The sequence below is a fragment of the Papio anubis genome, chromosome 11, assembly GCF_008728515.1.
Source record: "Papio anubis isolate 15944 chromosome 11, Panubis1.0, whole genome shotgun sequence".
In the NCBI taxonomy this organism is placed as follows: domain Eukaryota; kingdom Metazoa; phylum Chordata; class Mammalia; order Primates; family Cercopithecidae; genus Papio; species Papio anubis.
In genome coordinates this window covers 113,307,229-113,322,109 of record NC_044986.1, presented here as the reverse complement: position 1 = coordinate 113,322,109, position 14,881 = coordinate 113,307,229, and the positions used below count along the sequence as shown (strand labels likewise).

The 14,881-nt window shown below is 47.1% G+C and overlaps 1 protein-coding gene across 7 annotated transcripts in view; it reads right to left on the bottom strand.

Annotated features, from left to right (window-relative positions):
* The window catches only part of CAMK1D (calcium/calmodulin dependent protein kinase ID), a 489,271-nt gene that overhangs the window by 464,104 nt on the left and 10,286 nt on the right, over positions 1-14,881 (bottom strand). The gene's annotated exons all lie outside the window — the stretch shown is intronic.

Below are 14,881 nucleotides of genomic sequence, written 5' to 3'. Positions count from 1 at the left end.
TAAGATGCAGTCTCACTCTGTTACTCAGACTGGAGTGCAGAGACGTGATCTCAGCTCACTGCAACCTCTGCCTCCCGGATTCAAGCAATTCCCCTGCCTCAGCCTCCCAAGTAGCTGGGATTACAGGCATGCCCCACCATGCTCAGCTTATTTTTGTATGTGTAGTAGAGATGGGGTTTCACCATGTTGGCCAGGCTGGTCTTGACCTCCTTGACCCCAAGTGATCTACCCGCCTAGGCCTCTCAAAGTGCTGGGATTACAGGCGTGAGCCGCCACGCCTGGTCAACATAACGCTATTTAAATATATTATTAAAACTATATATTCCTTTATCTTACAGAAGCCAGCGTCCTCTTTGACACACAGCAACTCATCATATACTCACTGAGAAGTGCTATGTAATTTCCGACTTCTGGAACTTTCGTAGGCAACAGCCCAGCTCACTGTCCCTGAGCCCCCGTCCCGATGAGGTGACCCTCTTGTCAGCTTCATATGTGCACCTTCCTACCAACACACAGTCACACTGAACTGTAATTACTTTCTGTCTCCCCAAAAAGTTCCCTCAGAACAAGAACCATATTTTGTTTACCAACACTTTCTTAGTGCCTGGCGTGGAGTAGACTCAACCCATCATATCTGATGGTTTTTTTTTTAAAGTTCAAATCCTAACTGTGTCATTCAGGACCTATGAAGCCTTGGGCGAGTTACATCATCTTTCTGAGTTTCTCGTCTCTCATATTTAAGTGGGGGTAATAGTACCTACCTTTCCAGCTTGTTGTGAGGTTTTGTTGCAATAACAAAACCTATAATCTGTCTCTCAATTGTCCAAAATCCTGGCTGAGTGCGGTGGCTGACACCTGTAATCCCAGCACTTTAAGAAGCTGAGGAGGTTCGGATCACATGAGGTCAGGAGTTTGAGACCAGCCTGGTCAACATGGTGAAACCCCATCTCTACTAAAAATACAAAAGTTAGCTACTAGGGAGGCTGAGGCGGGAGGATCACTTGATCACCCAGGAAGTCGAGGCTGCAGTGAGCTACCATCACGCCACTGAACTCCAGCCTGGGTGACAGAGCGAGACCTAGTCTCAAAAAAAAAAAGAAAAGAATCAGAGACAGAACACACTAGTCTCTCGGCATTTCTCACATAGTAAGCCTTCAAAACTGTGAATCAATGAACAAATGAACGAATGAATGAATGCTATGACTCCGGCTGACTTTACCAGCCTCTGACCTCCTCTTTGGCACAATCAACATGGCCACTACCCTTTAATTCTAGTCCAACCCTTTGTGATTTCCAGATCTCTCTCCCATCTCTCTCTCCCAACTCATTCTTACAAAAGTTAAATTCCTTTACAATGATCTATACATGGCTAGTAGTGTCTAATATTTTATACTTCAGAAAATGCTGTAGGCCAAAGGAACAAATCTGTAATGGTATTCCTGAAGGCATCACAGAAAGGTCTTTTTACTGACGTCAATCACTCGATGGAGTGTAACACCTATCTGCTTAAATAATTAAAGTCAGCCGGGCGCGGTGGTTCATGCCTACAATCCAGCACTTCGGGAGATAGAGGCAGGCAGATCATGAGGTCAGGAGATTGAGATCATTCTGGCCAACATGGTGAAACCCCGTCTCTACTAAATTACAAAAAATTAGCCAGGTGTGGTGGTGTGCGCCTGTAGTCCCAGCTACTCGGGAGGCTGAGGCAGGAGAATCGCTTGAACCCAGGAGGCAGAGGTTGCAGTGAGCTGAAATCACGCCACTGCACTCCAGCCTGGGAGACAGAGTGAGACTCAGTCTCCAAAAATAAAGAAATAAATAAAGTCAATGCCCTTTCATTTAGCACCTGTAATACCCAGCACGTGTTACAATCTTTGTTTGTTTGTTTGTTTGTCTGTTTGTTTGTTTTGAGGCAGGGTCTTACTCTGCCACCCAGGCTGGAGTGCAGTGGAGTGATCTGGGCCTCCCAAAGTGCTAGGATTACAGGCGTGAACCACTGTGCCCGGCCTACAATCCTTATTATTATTCTTATTATTGCAACAAAACCTCACAACAAGCTGGAAAGGTAGGTACTGTTACCCCCACTTAAATATGAGAGACGAGAAACTCAGAAAGATGATGTAACTCGCCCAAGGCTTCATGGGTCCTGAATGACACAGTTAGGATTTGAACTTCATGAATCTAATCAAAGCCTATGCTCCTTTTCTTCCACTTATCCGTTCATTTACCCAACAAACTTTTTTTTTTAATAGGGTCTTGCTGTTTGACCCAGGCTAGAGTACAACAGTGCCATCACAGCTCACTATAGCCTGGAACTGTGCCATCTCTTAGGAGCCTAGAACTCCTGGCCTCCAGTGAACCTCCTGCTTCAGCCTCCCAAGTAACTGGGAGTACAGGCATGAGCCACTGTGCCCGGACAACAAACATTTTATTTTATTTTATTTTATTTTATTTTATTTTACTTATTTATTTTTTATTTATTTATTTATTTTTGAGACAGTCTTGCTCTGTTGCCCAGGCTGGAGTGCAGTGGTGTGATCTCACTGCAACCTCTGCCTCCGGAGCTCAGGCAATTCTCCTGCCTCAGCCTCTGAGTAGCTGGGATTACAGGCATCTGTGACCATACCTGACTAATTTTTGTATTTTCAGTACAGACAGGGTTTCACCATGTTGGCCAGGCTGGTCTCAAACTCCTGACCTCAAGTGATCGTCCTGCCTTGGCTTCCCAGGTAGCTCGGATTGTAAGTGTGAGCCACCATGCCCGGACACAAACATTTACTAAACACAAAGGTGTCCCACCTGAGCAAGGCGCTGCCTGTGTGTGAGGCCTGCTCTGCTGGGGCCTGAGAAAGCCTGTAGGCGGCCGTAGCACAGGCTAATCTTAAATCAGGTCTTTGCAGGGAGACCCTGTGGCGATCAGAGGCGCCTGTTCTCTGCTCTCCACTCCCCGAATTGGTTCCCTGTCACCTACTTAGGGAGACGTGGCCTGGATCCCCAGCAGGCAGGGGGAAGGCAAGCAGAGGGGCAGGGGCACCAACTGCCCACAGCTCCCAACTCCCCAGGAGCCAGACACATCTTCAAAAGCTCCTTTCACACCCACAAAGCGAGTGACAAAGCAATGGAGAGATAATGGCTGAGGCCACCCAACCTCCGGCACAGACCATGTCTTCCCTGGTAACCACCACTACACTGGTGCCCTGTCATGACACTTCCTACTGGTCACAGTTCACATCCTTATAGATAACACAACAGGAAGATGACTTGGCCAAAGCCCAAGGCCTGGGGGTGTTGGAGATTAACTGTAGGACCCGGGCAGGTCACATCATCTCAATGCACCTGTTTCACAGCCCGTAAAATGAGAGAGCTAATCTAGCTGATCATCTCAGTTACAAAGACCTCACCCTCTTCTTGTTTTTTTTCTGAGACCGTCTAGCTCTGTTGCCCCAGGTTGGAGTGCAGTGGTGAGATCTCAGCTCATTGCAACCTCCGCCTCCTGGGTTCAAGCGATTCTCCTGCCTCAGCCTCCCGAGTAGCTGGGATTACAGACCCTGCCACCATGCCTGGCTAATTTTTGTATTTTTAGTAAAGACGGGGTTTCACCATGTTGGCCAGGCTGGTCTCGAACTTTTGACCTCAAGTGATCCACCCACCTTGGCCTCCCAAAGTGCTGGGATTATAGGCGTGAGCCACCGCTCCCAGCCCCAAGACCTCACCTTCTAAGCCAGGGGTCCACAGCCCCCAGGCCATGGGACCAGTACCAGTCGGTGGCCTGTTAGGAACTGGGCAGCAAAACAGGAGGTGAGCAGCCGGCAACCAAGCAAAGCTTCATCAGTACTTACAGATGCCACCATCACTTGCATTGCTGCCTGAGCTCCACCTCCCATTCAGTCAGCAGTGGCATTAGACTCTCATCAGAACACAAGCCCTGTTGTGAACTGTGCGTGCCAGGGATCTAGACTGCACACTCCTCATGAGAATCTAACACCTGATGAGCCGTCACTGTCTCCCATTACCCCCAGGCGGGACCGTCTAGTTGCAGGAAAACAAGCTCAGGCTCCCACTGATTCTATATTATGGTGAGTTGTAGAATTGTTTCATTACATATTACAATGTAATAATAATAGGAATAAAATGCACAATAAATGTAATATGCTTGAATCATCCTGAAACCATCCCCATGCCCCTGGTCCATGGAAAAACTTCTTCCACAAAACTGATCCCTGCTGCCAAAAAGGTTGAGGACCACTGATCTAACCTCAAGAACTTCCAAAGACTGTGTTCTAAAGAGGGGTTGGCTTCAAGGTTTAGGGCATCTGCAGCTGAGCAGAAAGCAGGACTGTACGTGTAACAGTGTTTGTGTCACGAAGCAACTGAGAAGCTGGCTTCCTGTGTCTTACCCTAAGCAGGGAGAGTCAGCCACACTTGGATATGAATATTTTTTATCTCCTTTTTCTCACAAGTATAATTAGCTCTCTGGAAGTCTGTGGAGTCGGGTCTCATCTTGGCAACAGGATCTGTCCCGCTGCTGATTCTGGGGATGTGTTTAGAAGTGGTCATGAGGATAGAGACAGTGACCATGAGAATAAGCCAAGCAAGGCCATCACCACCTCCATCACTGCCCAGCTACACAAAGTACTAACACACTTCAAGTCTGACACGTACTGTGCTCACAAAGACTGTATCTTATAGGGGATAAAGCCACCCCTATATCCACGGCCAATGCACAGTGATTCAGGCACACCACCTGGTAAAACACTGAAATACCTCCAGTGAGTACAGAACCACAGCCCCATAGGATGAAGCTCTTGCGCTCATCTCTGGGGTCTCTCCCTAGATCTGCCACCCACCCCGCAGAATGACTGACTGCCAATCATCCAGCCAATGACTGCTTTTTTTTTTTGTGACGGAGTCTCCCTCTGTCGCCAGGCTAGAGTGCAGTGAAGCAATCTCAGCTAGCTCAAGCTCTCCCGGGTTCACACCATTCTCCTGCCTCAGCCTCCCGAGTAGCTGGGACTACAGGCGCCCGCCACCTCGCCCGGCTAATTTTTTTGTATTTTTAGTAGAGACGGGGTTTCACCGTGTTAACCAGGAAGGTCTCGACCTCCTGAACTTGGGATCCGCCCACCTCGGCCTCCCAAAGTGCTGGGATTACAGGCGTGAGCCACCGGCGCCCTGGCACTTTTTTTTTTTAAAGACAGAGTCTCACTCATCACCCAGGCCCTGGAGGGGCAGTGGGTAATCTCAGCTCACTGCCAACCCCCACCTCCCGGGTTCAGCGATTACTCATAGCACTCAACCTCCCAGAAGTAGCCAGGATTGCAGGCATCTTTCCAGGCCTGGCTAATTTTTTTTAAATTTTTAGTAGACATGGGATTTCAATATGTTGGTCAAGCTTCGTCTCAAACTCCTGTCCTCAAGTCATCCACTCACCTTGGTCTGCCAAAGTGCCAGGATTACAGGCATGAGCCACTGCGCCCGGCCCAACAACTGATTCTTACTGTCTCCTTTATATTCTTCCATATTTTTCAAATTCTCTACAAGGATGACATGTTGCTGTTCTAATTTTAAGTTTTTCTTACAGTACCAATCACTTAAAAACCGAAAATGAAAATAATACAACAACATTGAAATAGTGCCAGAGAAAATAAACTACGAAACGTTGAGGTTTGTGTTGATAACTTTCAGATTCAAGATCAACGTATGACCCAGCTTCTACAGGAAGCCTGCCCAAAAGACACCAGCTAGGTTTCAGGAGGTGAATGTGACACTGATGCTGAGAGAAGGAAACATTTTTTTTTTTTTTTTGAGACAGAGTCTCATTCTGTCACCCAGACTGGAGTACAGGGGTGCGATCTCTGCTCACTGCAACCTCCGGCTCCCGGGTTCCAGCGATTCTCCCACCTCAGCCTCCTAAGTAGCTGGGATTACAGGTGTGTGCCACCATGCCTGGCTAATTTTTTTGTATTTTTTAGTAGAGGCAGGGTTTCACCATGTTGGCCAGACTGGTCTCGAACTCCTGACTTCAAGGGATCGGCCCACCTCAGCCTCCCAAAGTGCTGGGATTACAGGCGTGAGACATCCCAGGCAGCCGAGAAGGAAACATTTTTAAAGCTATAATCTTTAGGCCGGGCGCAGTGGCTCACGCCTGTAATCCCAGCACTTTGGGAGGCCGAAGCGGGCAGATCACGAGATCAGGAGATCAAGACCATCCTGGCTAACACAGTGAAACCCCTTCTCTACTAAAAATACAAAAAATTAGCCGGGCGTGGTGGCGGGTACCTGTAGTCCCAGCTACTCAGGAGGCTGAGGCAGGAGAATGGTGTGAACTCGGGAGGCAGAGCTTGCAGTGAGCAGAGATTGCGCCACCACACTCCAGCCTGGGCGACAGAGCGAGACCTGTCTCAAAAAAAAAAAAAAAAAGCTATAATCTTTGTAACATCATAATTCCTCCTGTATGTATTAATGTTAGGCCTTTACTATAATATATACCAAGCATCACACATTCTTTCTCTCATTTGGGATCTATAAAGTCTGTAACGTAAGCAGGTATTATTATTCCCATTTGACAAACAAGGTCATCAGGACACAGAGAGGATAGGCCGGCTCGGTGGCTCATATCTGTAATCTCAGAACTTTGGGAGGCTGAGGTGGGTGGATCATTTGAGGTCAGGAATCCACGACCAGCCTGGCCAACATGGTGAAACCCCGTCTCTATTGAGCATACAAAATTAGCCGGGCGTGGTGGTGTATACCTGTAGTCCCAGCTACTCAGGAGGCTGAAGCAGGAGAATCGCTTGAACCTGGGAGGCGGAGTTTGCAGAGAGTCAAGATCACACCACTGAACTCCAAACTGGGTGACAGTGAGACTCCGCCTCAAAAAAAAAAAAAAAAAAAAAGACTCAGGATAAAACCAAGATTCCATAGTTCTTAAATGGCAGAGCTGGGACTCAAACTCATACCTCCTGACCTCTGCTTCCTTCAGGGGTATGCCGCAGCCACCTTCCAGCAACTCCTAGCTTAAATCAGGCATTTTGCAAGTAGGTTGTTATACCATGGGGAGCTTGGAATCGGACCGGGTGGGAGTATTCACACCATAGAAATCAGCAAGTGCTACAAATCAGAACAGCCGTCGCACCAAGGCCAGTTATCAGCACACAACTGACTCCAATGGCCTCCTTCTCTTCCCAAACCATAACACATGCTCGCACAGAGGGTGAGGTTTTGCTTTTTTTTTATATCAGTCAGTACTTCTCTATCCCATCAGCTCCCCTAACCAGCTTCTTAGCAGCCTGATAAAAAGAGAATGATGGCCAGGCGTGGCGGCTCAGGCCTGTAATCCCAGCACTTTGGGAGGCCAAGGTGGGTGGATCACGTGAAGTCAGAAGTTCAAGACCAGCCTGACCAACATAATGAAACCCCATCTCTACTAAAAACACAAAAAATTAGCCAGGTGTGGTGGTGTGCGCCTGTAATCCAAGCTACTCGGGGGACTGAGGCAGGAGAATCGTTTGAACCCAGAAGGTGGAGGTTGCTGTGAGCCGAGATTGTGCCACTGCACTCCAGCCTGGGCAAGAGAGTGAGTCTCCACCTCAAAAAAATAAAAAATGGGCACTGGAGTCAGGAGACTCCTAACTTTCCACGTGCCTCTTAGCAACCTCTTCACCGGAGACATTTAACCTCTCTGACCCTCCATCTCCTTGTCTGTTAAATGAGGTCAGTAATTGCTGCTCACTCACTCAGAAGGAATCATGGATGCAAAAACCACACTGCAAACTGTAAAACGCCAAGCAGCTGTGGAAAACAGCATGGCGGTTCCTCAAAAAATGAAACACAGAATGACTGTCCAATCCAGCAATTCCACTTCCGGCTATATACCCAAAAGAACTGGAGGCACGGGCTCAGACATTTGTGCACCAATGTTCACAGCAGAACAATTCACTACAGCCAAGAGGTGGAAGCTACCTGTGTCCATTAACACACGAATGGATAAACAAAAATTAGCCGGGTGTGGTAGTGCACACCCGTGATACCAGCTACTGGGGAGGCTGAGGCAGGAGGATCACTTGAACCTGGGAGGTGGAGGCTGCAGTGAGCCAAGATCATGCCACTGCACTCCAGCCTGGGCGACAGAACGAGACTCTGTCTTAAAAAAAAAAAAAACTTAGGAAACAAAAACTGTGTCTGAACTGAATATATATAGCCTTTTTTTGTCAGTATCCCCTAAAGAATACGGTATAACTATTTACATAATATTTACATTGTATTGGGTATTACAAGTAATCTAGAGATGACCTAAAGTACATGAGAGAGGAGGCCAAGGAGGGAAGATCACCAGAGGCCAGGAGTTCGAGACCAGCCTGGCCAATGTGGTGAAACCCCATCTGTACTAAAAACACAAAAATTAGCCGGGTATGGTGGTGGGCACCTGTAATCCCAGTTGCTTGGAAGGTTGAGGCAGGAGAAATGCTGAAACCTGGGAGGGGGAGGTTGCAGTGAGTCGAGATTGTACCACTGTACTCCAGCCAGGGCAACAGAGCAAGACTCCATCTCAAAAACAAAACAAAACAAAACAAAAGGCCAGGCGCAGCGGTTCACGCCTGTAATCCTGGCACTTTGGGAGGCCGAGGTTGGTGGATCACATGAGGTCAACAGTTTGAGACCAGCCTGACCAAAAAGGTGAAACCATCTTCACTAAAAATATAAAAATTAGCTGGATGTGCTGGCGTGTGCCTGAAGTCCCAGCTACTTGGGAGGCTGAGACAGGGGAATTGCCTGTACCCACAAGGAAGAGGCTGCAGTGAGCCAAAATCACACCACTGTACTCTAGCCTCAGTGACAGAGTGAGACTCTATCTCAAAAAAAAAAAAAAAAGCTGGGCACGGGGTGGCTCACGCCTGTAATCACAGCAATTTGGGAGGCCGAGGTGGGTGAATCATGAGGTCAAAAGATTTGAGACCATCCTGGCTAATACAGTGTAACCCTGTCTCTACTAAAAATACAAAAAATTAGCTGCACGTGGTGGCGGGCGCCTGTAGTCCTAGTTACTTGGGAGGCTGAGGCAGGAGAATGGCATGAACCCAGGAGGCAGAGCTTGCAGTGAGCCGAGACGGTGCCACTGTACTCCAGCCTGGGAGAGACAGCAAGACTCCATCTCAAACAAAAAAACAAAAAACAAAAAGTACATGGGAGGATGTGCAAAATTTATATGCAAATACTACACCATTTTATATCAGACACTAGAGCACCGTAAAATTTTGTTATCCACGGCAGGGTGATTCTGCAAACAGTCCCCAGGAAATACCAAGGGATAACTGTATCACATGGTTCTACTTCTATGTGGTACCTAAAGTAGCCAAATTCACGGAGACAGATGGTGGAAAGGTGTGTATCGAGGGTCAGGGAGGAGGGAATGGGGAGTTAGTATTTCATAGGTGGAGTAGAGGTTCAATGTGGGAAGATGAAAGGGTTCTGGAGATAGACGGTGGCAATGGTTGGTCAATGCTGTAATGTACTAACGCCACAGAACCGCACACTTCAAAATGGTTACGATGGCAAGTTTTATACTATGTATTTTTTAACCACAATTTGTTTTTTGTTTTGTTTTTTGTTTTAAGGAGCGGAGAGTTTAATAGGCAAGAAAGAAGGGGGAAGAAAGAAAGAAGCAGCTTCCCTGTACAGAGACAGAGGGAGGGGGGCTCCAAAGTCAGGAGATGGAACCCCACACTTAGGTAATATCAGTCAGCTATATTCAATGGCTGAAGGAGGTGTTTAACCACAATTTTTAAAAAACACTCAAATAGGCTAGGCGCGGTGGCTCACGCCTGTAATCCCAACACTTTGGGAGGCCGAGGCGGGTAGGTCATTTGAGGTCAGGAGATCAAGACCAGCCTGGCCAACATGGTGAAACCCCGTCTCTACTAAAAGTATAAAAATTAGCTGGGTGTGGTGGTGCATGCCTGTAATCCCATATACTCGGGAGGCTGAGGCACGAGAGTAGCTTGAACCCGGGAGGCGGAGATTGCAGTGAGCTGAGATCACACCACTGCACTCCTGCCTGGGCGACAGAGCAAGACTCCATCTCAAAAAAAAAAAAAAAAAAACCTGTCAAATAGGAAGTCCTGTTATTATATCGAATTTATATCCATTTGTCAAATAAGCTGAAAGGGCCACAGAAAGCCAACACTGTCTGTTCATCATGACTAGGGCCTCAAACTCCATTTTTGCTGAGCATGCTAACACACACCCAAAACATCCAAGGAGCATAATTCTTGTACGTTATTGCCAAATACAGGCTGTCCCCAACTTATACACAAAATCTGTTCCCAGAGATCACTGAAAGCTTGTTGTTGTTGTTGTTGTTGTTGTTGTTTTGAGGCGTATTTTCTTACAGAAGTGGAATTTTTCATGGTGACCTGGATCCTGTTCCCACCTAAAGAAGCCCTGGCATCCACGGAGAGCTGTGACGGTATCTGCAGTCCCGGCCCGGCCCTGGAAGAAAGGAAGATGGGAGAGGCAGCCACACAGCAGCCTCCCTTTCCAGAGCCCAGGACAGTTTAGGACCCAATTTGGCAACAGTTGATGTAGGCTGGCTTGTGGGTCCTTTTCCCCAAAGCCCCAGTGCATCATTCCCACCTTGCCTCACTCAGCCCTCAACTCCCCAGTTTGCCACCCATTTGAGCCTCCAGGAAAGAAATTACTTCTTCCTTCTGCCTCCCATTCAAATGCTAATCAAGTACTGAGAAAAAGTTCTTTCCTTAAAATCACTTACATAGTAAATGACTGGCAGCCTCTCAACCTATTTCAAGGTATTTATATCTTCTCAAGTTTTAAGGCAAATCTGAAGCAGTCTTTTTTCAAGGTTAAGGAAGTATTAGCCCATAAATGGGAGGACATTTGGGGGCAGGGGACGCTGGCCGGCTGGTCACTCCGATACCTCCTGGCTTCGTACAGCTTCTCTTCTCTCCATCCACAAATTTTCCAAAGCTACAAAGGTTTAGGGTTTTTCTTTTTCACAACACTTTGGGCCTTGCACGAAGGGACAGTGTTGTGTGGGGAGGCAGGCAAGACTGCCACTTGAACAACAGAAACTGTCTGAGGTTTTATTTAACACAATACCTTTAGGATTCCATTTACGGCACCAAATCCAATTTATTGTAAAACCAATTTCAGTGATCTGTGTTGTGGTCATGAAAGACAGAGAAAGGTCCTCTCAACAACTAGAAATATTGACTACTTTCAGTTGGAGGAGCTTTCTCTTCCTCTGCTCAGCCTGTGATAGAGGCACCAATAAATCAAGATCCCGGACATTGTCTGGCTGCCACAGGGACTAAAATGGACAGGTCAAGAGGAGAAATCATGGTTGATTTGGAAATTAGCTCCCCAAGTGTTACACTAACATCCTGTGACCTGGGACATTTAAAGCTTTTGAGATCTTCTCCCACCTCCCATGCAAAAATCCCCCAAAAGAATATTTTAAATCAATGGTTACATATTCTTATGTGGTATATACACATGTATGCTGCCATTTTTAAATACTCTAGCATTAAAATAAATTCAGTACCTATAGGTTTTAAACTACGAAACTCCATGATGGTTAGACACCGTAAGGAAGTTCCTTGAGTCATCAAATCAAAACAGGAGTTTCAATAAGAAACAAAGCAGAAAGACTGAAGCAATTTTCCAAAAAGAAAAGTATGTTGAATCAAAGAGAACCCACGGGCTGCCTGCAGACCTCCGTGCAGTGAGAAGCGACTCTTCCCCAGGCTGATGGAGAGAGGGACAGAGTTTTTAAAAACCAGCTAAGGATGCAGGGAGAGGTGCAGAGAAAAAAAAAAGGCTGAGAAGCTACCCAGAGGGAGGGCTGAGCCTGGGACACACAGCTAACTAGGTCACTCCAGCACCAGAGCTGGGCCAGAGGACGTTTCAGGCAGAGTCTTTTGCTTAATGCTAGCATTACATGAACTAATCACCCCTGTTGGGAGCAAATGTTGAATGGCTCAGCGGGCCTTCCAAATCTGTGGAAATGGCCTCCGAGGAGCGGGGACAAATGACAGGGAGCAGGCATTGACTGCGCACACACCCACGTGCCACACACGGCTCTCAGTGGTTCGCGTGCATCCTCATTTCATCTTCACAAGCCTCACATTAGGTTCAAGTGTTATCCTGTTTTACAGATGAGGACATGAGGCTCAGAATGGTAAAATAATTGGCCCAAAGCCATACAGCTAGAAAGCTGTGGACCCAGGATTTCCACCCATATCCGTGTAACCTCCGAGTACGTTGTTAGCTACTCACTGTACCGGGAAGAACAACTGTGGATCGGTCTTCCCTGGCTGACTGAAGAATTGTTTATGATTTCTGAAACCATAAATTTTGGGGGAGGGTAAATATGCACCATCCTGCCTATTTGCAACAAGAGCTTCCAAAAGTCGACTTCCAACAGACACTGACGTGTTCTTCCCCACCGGAACCGGCCCCAAATGTCCAACGGAGGCCAACCTCAGCTGCTGGAGGTAACTATAGCTTGATGATAGTTACTGTACCTTCAATCCCAGTTATGTGCCAGGTACGTGACATACATCACTGAATCCTTACAACAATCCCACCAGGCAGCAACTCCTATCTCTTAAACTCAGAGAGATTAAGGAATCGATCCAGAGGCATTCAGCTATAAATGCCTGCACCAGAACCATCTTTCTATTACGTTCCATTGCCTCCCCTACCTGGCCTCAGCAAACATACCCAATGAAAGGTTTGCTCTCAAGGTTCAGTGTTAACCAGGAGACAGAATCCCCCATTTCTTTTTTCTTTTATTTTTTGAGACAGAGCTCACTCTGTCGCCCAGGCTGGAGTGTAGTGGCACAATCTCAGCTCGCAGCAACCTCAAGCATTTCTCATGCCTCAGCCTCCCGAGTAGCTGGGATTACAGGCATGCAACACCATGCCAGCTAATTTTTGTGTTTTTAGTAGAGATGGGGTTTTACCATGTTGGCCAGGCTGGTCTCGAACTCCTGACCTCAGGCGATCCACCCACCTCAGCCTCCCAAAGTGCTATGATTACAGGCATGAGCCACTGCACCTGGTTCCCCATTTCTTTTTTCTTTTTTTTCTCTGTGGGGACACGGTCTCTCTCTGTCACCCAGGCTGGAGTGTAGTGGTACCATCATAGCTCACTGCAGCCTCAAGTGATCCTTCTGCCTCAGTCTCCCAAAGTGCTGGGATTACAGTTGTGAGCCAGCACTCCAGGCTGGACTCCTCTCCACTTCTAAGTCCTGCTGAAAGATTTGGAAAAACAGCACAAGACATGGAGAACTGATAGCTGAAGATATAAAATGAACTTTGGTCTGTGGTGTAATGAACTTGACCTATGGCATGTATTTGGAGGTTACCTTTGATCTAACTGGAGCCTGAATAATTAATACACTGAATAATAAACCAAAAAGAAAAAGAAAAGAAAATCAAGTGAGAGCTAATAAAAAACTACCCCAAAGAAAAAGAGATCTCCCTCACCACAGAAAGTCAAAGGGGCACAGAGAACATGAACCGAGATCAGGCTGGAATCTGTCCCGGAGTCCATGTGCCCTCCTGAACTAAATAAGCACGGAACTGACCATCTTGCATCAGGAAAATAACTTGGGTCTGCTGACTCAGGCACCAGCTTCATGGTGGCCACCTATAAGCAGTTTCTTCATTAATTAAAGAAACATAATGGCCAAGCGGAGTGGCTCCTGCCTGTAATCCCACCACTTTGTGAGGCTGAGGCGAGCAGATCACTTGGCGTCAGGAAATCTAGACCAGCCTAGGCAACATGTTGAAACATCATCTCTACCAAAAATATAAAAATTAGCCGGGCGTGGTGGCATGTACCTGTAGTCCCACCTACTCGGGAGACCGAGGCAGGAGAATCGCTTGAACCCAGGAGGCAGAGGTTGCAGTGAGCCAAGATCGCGCCACTGCATTCCAGCCTGGATGACAGAGCAAGACTCCATCTCAAAAAATAAAATTTAGGCCAGGCACGGTGGCTCAAGCCTATAATCCCAGCACTTTGGGCGGCCGAAACGGGCGGATCGCGAGGTCAGGAGATCGAGACCATCCTGGCTAAAACGGTGAAACCCCGTCTCTACTAAAAAAATACAAAAAACTAGCTGGACGAGGTGGCGGGCGCCTGTAGTCCCAGCTACTTGGGAGGCTGAGGCAGGAGAATGGCGTAAACCCGGGAGGCGGAGCTTGCAGTGAGCTGAGATCCGGCCACTGCACTCCAGCCTGGGCGACAGAGCGGGACTCTGTCTCAAAAAAATAAAATAAAATAAAATAAAATAAAATAATAAATAAAATTTAAATTAAAAAATTTAAAAAAGGAAACATACCGCCGGTGGGCAAGTTGACCAGTAATGTGACAACTCTCTGTTGGACCAATGCCTAAGCCCTCCCAGAGGAAAGAGGAGGAGGAGAAGCAGGAGGAGAGAGATTGAAGGGAATTTAAGGAGATTTATTCAGGGAAAGGAAAGATTAAAGAGATTTACAGAGACCCAGCCAAAGAAAAACTCCACAAGTTAACCCCTAAAATCCTCCCCTGAGAGCACACAAATGTCCACCTGGCACCAGCCAAACCTAGTTACTGTCCATTCAGTGGCCAAGTTTGAACCAGAAATTTGTACTTGAGACACAGTCATCATTAGCTTATCTGGGAACAAACTCTACCCAAACTCCCATTTCCCAGATCTTATGTTACTAATCAATAAGGACACTGAAGTTTGTTATCTTTACCTTTTTTCCTTTTTTTTTTTTTGAGACCGAGTCCGCTCTGTCACCCAGGCTGGAGTGCAGTGGCGCAATCTCGGCTCACTGAAATCTTCACCTCCCAGTTCAAGCAATTCTCCTG